At 46.8% G+C, this 7,672-nt stretch overlaps 1 pseudogene; it reads left to right on the forward strand.

Moving 5' to 3' along the window:
• Positions 1-716: 716 nt before the first annotated feature.
• Positions 717-1,467, forward strand: LOC145860372 (uncharacterized; annotated as a pseudogene).
• The last annotated feature ends 6,205 nt before the right edge of the window (positions 1,468-7,672 follow it).

Here is a 7,672-nt window from a genome sequence, read left to right on the forward strand (position 1 = left end):
GTAGCCAATCTGTGTATGGACCCTAAAACGTTAGGTTCTGAACTAATATTCATACCAATCTATGAACCTCAGCTATCATAGTTGTTGTATCAACATCAAGTCTGAATGTCATTAATGAAGCCTATGAATAGAGTAGAATATAATAACTTTATTGTGCCAAGGATGCAAGTCCTATATACATATGTACTGTAGCTTTTACCATGCATGAGATTCCCACATTAAAGCCTGTACATTGAATATATTCACTGATCATGTACTCTTCCTTGGCAAATAAAGGTGTGGTTCAGGTATGAATCTCTGAGACATTATTTTTCAGTCATATCTGTTATAGTGTGGACACTATATAAATAATGACATGGTTATTATTGGCATTAACCGTGACCTTTCCCCTTTGATGATGTCATCACCAAGAGTGAGTTCTGTGCAATGTGATTCTACCACCGGCTGAGTGGGCTATATAGTTATGTTATATTTGTACCGTTTGTACCTGGCAATACACCTTTAGGTTTGGGTTGAAAGTAAAGGAAAGTAATATTGAAATGCGTGTGGGCATTCCTTGTCAAGTTACTACACCTTTTTGGCGACGAGGATAAAACTTTATCAACTTGTACAGGGCGAGTTAGCTAGCTAGCTTAATGAGCGACGGAAACGCCGACGGGGACAATCAGCAGCAAGTGCAAATCGCTAACGAGGATCAAGGACAAGTTGGCGTTATAATGGCAATGTTTGGGACTATCACTGAGTTTGTGGAAGAGAACGAAGACTGGACGGAATATGTGGAAAGGTTGGGACACTTTTTCTTGGCAAATGGAATCATAGATGAGGCTAAACAGCGCTCTATTCTCGTGAGTGTGTGTGGGGCTAAAACCTACAAGCTAATGAGGAATTTGGCTACACCACGGAGACCGGGAGAAATTCCTTTTGGGGATCTAGTTGCTCTCGTTCAGACTCACCACAATCCAAAGCCGTCAGTGATTGTCCAGAGGTTCAAGTTTAACTGCCATTTTCGGGAAAACAGGTCAGTCTGTTGCTAACTTTGTTGCTGAATTACGTGAACTCTCTGAACATTGTGAGTTTGGGGCTATGTTAGAGGACATGCTCCGTGACAGATTAGTCTGTGGCATTAATGAGGACAGCATACAGTGCCGGTTGCTGGGGGAAGCCACACTGACTTTCAAGAGGGCATTGGAACTATCTCAAGGGATGGAGATGGCTGCTAGTAATGTGAAAAATATTCAAAAGGCCAACAGTGAAAGTTGTGCAGTGCATCAGGTGACAAAAGAGGTGGCAGGAAAAAGGGGAAAAGCAGTGGAATGTTTCAGATGTGGAGGGACACATTATGGTAACAACTGTAAGTTCATGGAGACTGTCTGTCACAATTGCAACAAAAAGAGACATTTAGCAAAAAAATGCAGGGGTCCTAGGAGCAAGCCAGAGGGTGGGCGGACTGGCTGGGCAAGTTCATAGCACCAAAGCCTCAGTCAGCAGCGCACCACCTAGAGAGCACAGAGGAGGAGGAAGAGCATTGTTCCTACAACATGTTTAATGTGAGGGAGCCGCGCGCAGAGCCTATCTATGCTACAGTGGAGGTAGATGGAAAGCAGATGAGGATGGAGGTTGACACGGGGGCCTCTGCCTCTGTCATAAGTGAGGAGACCTACAAACAAAAATGGGGCTCAAGACAGGTTTCTGCCCTCACACCGGCAGGGATCAGACTGCGTACGTACACCGGGGAAACCATACCATTGCTGGGGGCTCTAGAGGTGGACATTGCATACAACAGCCAGGAAGCGAGAGCACGGCTCCTGGTGGTGAAAGGGAATGGGCCTAGTTTACTAGGGCGTGACTGGCTAAACAAAATACAACTGAGCTGGGGTGAGATAAAACACACCCGAGTGACTGAGGATGTCATTCAAAAATACCCTGAGATTTTCAAAGATGAACTGGGCACACTGCAGGGCACTGCAGTTAAGCTGTTCGTGGATCCTCAGGCCGAGCCTCGCTTTTTTAAGCCCAGGACAGTGCCTTACGCCATGAAAAAGAAAGTGGAAGATGAGTTGGAGCGGCTGCAGGAAGCAAACGTCATTACACCCGTTCAAGTTCTCCCGCTGGGCAGCTCCTATCGTTCCCGTTCTAAAAAGTGATGGCACGGTGCGTATATGTGGGGACTACAAACTCACCATCAACAGGGCCTCTAAGCTAGACACTTACCCGCTGCCACGGGTGGAGGACTTGTTCGCGACACTGGCAGGAGGCAAGACGTTCTCAAAGCTTGACATGAGTCACGCCTACCAACAGCTCCTCCTGGACGAGGACTCAAAAGAGTATGTCACAGTGAACACGCACAAAGGCTTGTTCAGGTACAACCGCTTGGTTTTCGGAGTGGCGTCCAGCTCAGCCATTTTCCAGAGGACAATGGACAATCTGCTGCAGGGGATCCCTCATGTAGCAGTGTACCTGGATGACATCCTGGTTACAGGGGAGACGGAGGAGGAGCACCTCCACCATCTGGACCAGGTGTTAACCTGTTGGGTCTAGGGGGCAGCATTTGCACGTCTGGATAAAAAAAATGTACCCGATTTAATCTGGTTACTAATCCTACCCAGTAACTAGAATATGCATATACTTATTATATATGGATAGAAAACACTCTAAAGTTTCCAAAACTGTTTGAATGGTGTCTGTGAGTATAACAGAACTCATTTGGCAGGCAAAACCCTGAGACATTTTCTGACAGGAAGTGGATACCTGATGTGTTGTATTGACTTTAAACCTATCCCATTGAAAAACACAGGGGTTTAGGAATATTTTGGCACTTCCTATTGCTTCCACTAGATGTCACCAGCCTTTACAAAGTGTTTTGAGTCTTCTGGAGGGAGATCTGACCGAACAAGAGCCATGGAACGGTGATGTCCCATTAGACACCTGGCGCGCTAGTTCATGTTGGGTACCCTCGTTCCAATACGTTATAAAAGAGTATGCATTCGTCCACCTTGAATATTATTCATGTTCTGGTTAAAAAAGGCCCTAATGATTTATGCTATACAACGTTTGACATGTTTGAACGAACGGAAATATATTTTTTCCCCTCGTTCATGACGAGAAGTCCGGCTGGCTTACATCATGTGCTAACGAGACGGAGATTTTTGGACATAAATGATGAGCTTTTTTGAACAAAACTACATTCGTTATGGACCTGTGATACCTGGAAGTGACATCTGATGAAGAGAATCAAAGGTAATGGATTATTTACATAGTATTTTCGATTTTAGATCTCCCCAACATGACGTCTAGTCTGTATCGCAACGCGTATTTTTCTGGGCGCAGTGCTCAGATTATTGCAAAGTGTGATTTCCCAGTAAGGTTATTTTTAAATCTGGCAAGTTGATTGCGTTCAAGAGATGTAAATCTATAATTCTTTAAATGACAATATAATATTTTACCAATGTTTTCTAATTTTAATTATTTAATTTCTGACGCTGACTTGACTGCCGGTTATTGGAGGGAAACGATTTCCTCAACATCAATGCCATAGTAAAACGCTGTTTTTGGATATAAATATGAACTTGATAGAACTAAAAATGCATGCATTGTCTAACATAATGTCCTAGGAGTGTCATCTGATGGAGATTGTAAAAGGTTAGTGCATCATTTTAGGTGGTTTTATGGTTTTGGTGACCCTGTCTTTGACTTGACAAAACATTACACACAACTCTTGTAAATGTACTGTCCTAACATACTCTAAATTTATGCTTTCGCCGTAAAACCTTTTTGAAATCGTAAAACGTGGTTAGATTAAGGAGATGTTTATCTTTCAAATGGTGTAACATAGTTGTATTTTTGAAAAATTAGAATTTTGACATTTATTTGGATTCAAATTTGCCGCACTTGAAATGCACCTGCTGTTGATGGAGTGCACCACGGGTGGCACGCTAGCGTCCCACCTAGCCCCAAGAGGTTAAAGAGATTCTCTGAGGCAGGGCTGCGCCTGAAGCGTAGCAAGTGCACATTCCAAGCACAGAGTGTGACATGCCTAGGTCACAAGATCACAGCGCAGGGTCTGTGTCCTGTGGAGGACAAAGTCAGGGCAATCAAGGATGCTCCAAACCCCAAGAATGGGTCAGAGCTCAGGTCGTTCCTGGGCATGGTGAACTACTATGGTAAGTTCCTCCCGGAGCTGTCAACAGTGTTGGCTCCACTTTATCAGTTGCTCCACAAAGACTGTAAATGAAAGTGGGGGCCAGCCCAAGAGAAAGCTTTCAAGGAAGTGAAAGCACTACTACAATCAGCACAACTTCTGGTTCATTTTGACCAAGACAAAGAGATCATCCTGTCATGTGACGCCTCACCCTATGGCGTCGGGGCAGTACTCTCTCATCAGATGGAGGACGGGTCAGAGAGATCCATTGGATTCGCATCACGTACGCTGACGAGTGCTGAGAAGGGTTATTCACAGTTAGACAAGGAAGGTCTGGCCATAGTCTTTGCTGTAAAACGCTTCCATTAGTACCTCTACGGTCGTCACTTCACCATATGCACTGACCACAAACCACTGATGAGCCTTTTTAGTGAATCAAGATGCATTCCGCCCATGGCTTCAGCAAGGTTACAGCGCTGGGCCCTGACACTGTCGGCTTACCAGTACACGATAGTGTATAGAGCGGGGAAGGACAATGCAAATGCAGACTCGCTCAGCCGTCTCCCGCTACCAGAGATGCCTGCCACAACTGTGGTGCCTCCCGAGACAATTTTCCTAATGGAGAGATTGTCAAACTCACCTGTGAATGCCAAACAGATCAAACAGTGGACAGACCGGGATCCTATCCTGTCCCAAGTGAAAAGATTCCTGATGCAGGGTTGGCCTCCTGTCATAGAGGATGATGGACTAAGACCTTATGCAAAGCGCAAAACTGAGCTGAGTGTGCAGGATGGCTGCATACTCTGGGGGTCCAGAGTGGTTGTTCCACCCCCTGGCCGTGCACAAGTCATGGATGAGGTCCATGAGGCTCACCCGGGTGCCTCCCGGATGAAAAGTTTAGCCAGATCTTACATCTGGTGGCCTAACATGGATCAGGAGGTAGAAGACAAAGTTAAATCATGTTCTGAGTGCCAGATCAACCAGAAGATGGCGCCACTACATCTGTGGGAGTGGCCTGACCACCCATGGTCTAGGCTGCATATAGATTTTGCAGGCCCTTTCATGGGTCACATGTTCCTTGTCATGGTGGACGCACACTCCAAGTGGCTGGAGGCGCACATCATGAGCAACATCACAGCGACGACAACCATCGAAAAGCTTCGGCAGGTGTTTTCAACCCATGGTCTGCCGGACTCTCTGGTGTCTGACAACGCAACAACGTTTACCTGTGACTTGTTCCAAGAATTCATGCGGAGAAACGGGATCCGCCATGTCCGCAGCGCCCCGTTTCACCCGGCCTCAAATGGCTTAGCGGAGCGGGCTGTGCAGACACTGAAAGAGGGGCTCAAAAGGATGACTGGGGGAACCATCACAACTAAGCTCTCTCGGTTCTTGTTCCAGTACCGCATCACGCCACAAACAACAACAGGACAGGCTCCAGCGGTGATGTTAATGGGCAGAAGGCCAAAAGCTCACCTGGATCTACTGCGTCCGAACATCAGAGCACGAGTGGAACGGAAGCAGGAGAAACAAAAAGAGAGACATCACCACCACGCAAGGGAGAGACAGTTAAAACCCAATGACACTGTCTACATCCGCAACTTCACAAGCAGCCAACGCTGGTTGCCAGGTATCATTCTGAGTCAGAGTGGTCCCGTCTCCTTTGTGGTCAAACTGACTGATGGTCGAGTCATGCGCAGACACCAGGACCATCTCCGCCTGCGCTATGACAAAGACAAGACCATGTTTTCAGACGGAACAGCTGTGGGTGGTAGTATACAAGTTGAAATCCCACAGGAAACAGCATCTGAGGAACAGGGGCATTCAGTGGTTCCAGCAGAGGGTGATGGACATTCTCTCACAAACACCCAACCTGCTCCTGTGCCCTCAGACCCAGCTCCACTGGGACACGCCTTACCCGTGTCTCGTAGCACACCAGGAGTACTGCGCAGATCACAGCGTAGTCACAAGCCTCCTGAAAGACTAACTCTGTAGTTGAGACTGAGAGACTCGTGGTGTTAGTGTTTGTTTGGAGCAGCAGACCTAGTTGAAAAGAAATAAGGACTGTCATTTTATTGTTGTTGTTTTGGTTACATTTACGGTAACACCAGCAGAAGTTATACAGTGTGGTGTAGTAAAGAGAAGAAAACACTAATGTGGTGTACTTGTTAACCTTATGTTTTCCTTACAGGGGAGGATTTAAATTGAGGGGGGAGAAGTGTTATAGTGTGGACACTATATAAATAATTACATGGTTATTATTGGCATTAACCGTGACCTTTCCCCTTTGATGATGTCATCACCAAGAGTGAGTTCTGTGCAATGTGATTCTACCACCGGCTGAGTGGGCTATATAGTTATGTTATATTTGTACCGTTTGTACCTGGCAATACACCTTTAGGTTTGGGTTGAAAGTAAAGGAAAGTAATATCGAAATGCGTGTGGGCATTCCTTGTCAAGTTACTACAATATCAAACTCCATTATTTGAATGATGCGGTGTCTGCATGTATGTATTACAATTATTACATTTACATTTACATTTAAGTCATTTAGCAGACGCTCTTATCCAGAGCGACTTACAAAATGGTGCATTCACCTTATGATATCCAGTGGAACAACCACTTTACAATAGTGCATCTAAATCTTTTAAGGGGGGGGGGGGGTTAGAAGGATTACTTTATCCTATCCTAGGTATTCCTTAAAGAGGTGGGGTTTCAGGTGTCTCTGGAAGGTGGTGATTGACTCCGCTGTCCTGGCGTCGTGAGGGAGCTTGTTCCACCATTGGGGTGCCAGAGCAGCGAACAGTTTTGACTGGGCTGAGCGGGAACTGTGCTTCCTCAGAGGTAGGGGGGCCAGCAGGCCAGTGGTGGATGAACGCAGTGCCCTTGTTTGGGTGTAGGGCCTGATCAGAGCCTGAAGGTATGGAGGTGCCGTTCCCTTCAAAGCTCCGTAGGCAATCACCATGGTCTTGTAGCGGATGCGAGCTTCAACTGGAAGCCAGTGGAGAGAGCGGAGGAGCGGGGTGACGTGAGAGAACTTGGGAAGGTTGAACACCAGACGGGCTGCGGCGTTCTGGATGAGTTGTAGGGGTTTAATGGCACAGGCAGGGAGCCCAGCCAACAGCGAGTTGCAGTAATCCAGACGGGAGATGACAAGTGCCTGGATTAGGACCTGCGCCGCTTCCTGTGTGAGGCAGGGTCGTACTCTGCGAATGTTGTAGAGCATGAACCTACAGGATCGGGTCACCGCCTTGATGTTAGTGGAGAACGACAGGGTGTTGTCCAGGATCACGCCAAGGTTCTTAGCACTCTGGGAGGAGGACACAAGGGAGTTGTCAACCGTGATGGCGAGATCATGGAACGGGCAGTCCTTCCCCGGGAGGAAGAGCAGCTCCGTCTTGCCGAGGTTCAGCTTGAGCTGGTGATCCGTCATCCACACTGATATGTCTGACAGACATGCAGAGATGCAATTCGCCGCCTGGTTATCAGAAGGGGGAAAGGAGAAGATTAATTGTGTGTCGTCTGCATAGCAAT

Source organism: Salmo salar, chromosome 01 (assembly GCF_965601325.2).
Source record: "Salmo salar chromosome 01, fSalSal1, whole genome shotgun sequence".
Lineage (NCBI taxonomy): Eukaryota > Metazoa > Chordata > Actinopteri > Salmoniformes > Salmonidae > Salmo > Salmo salar.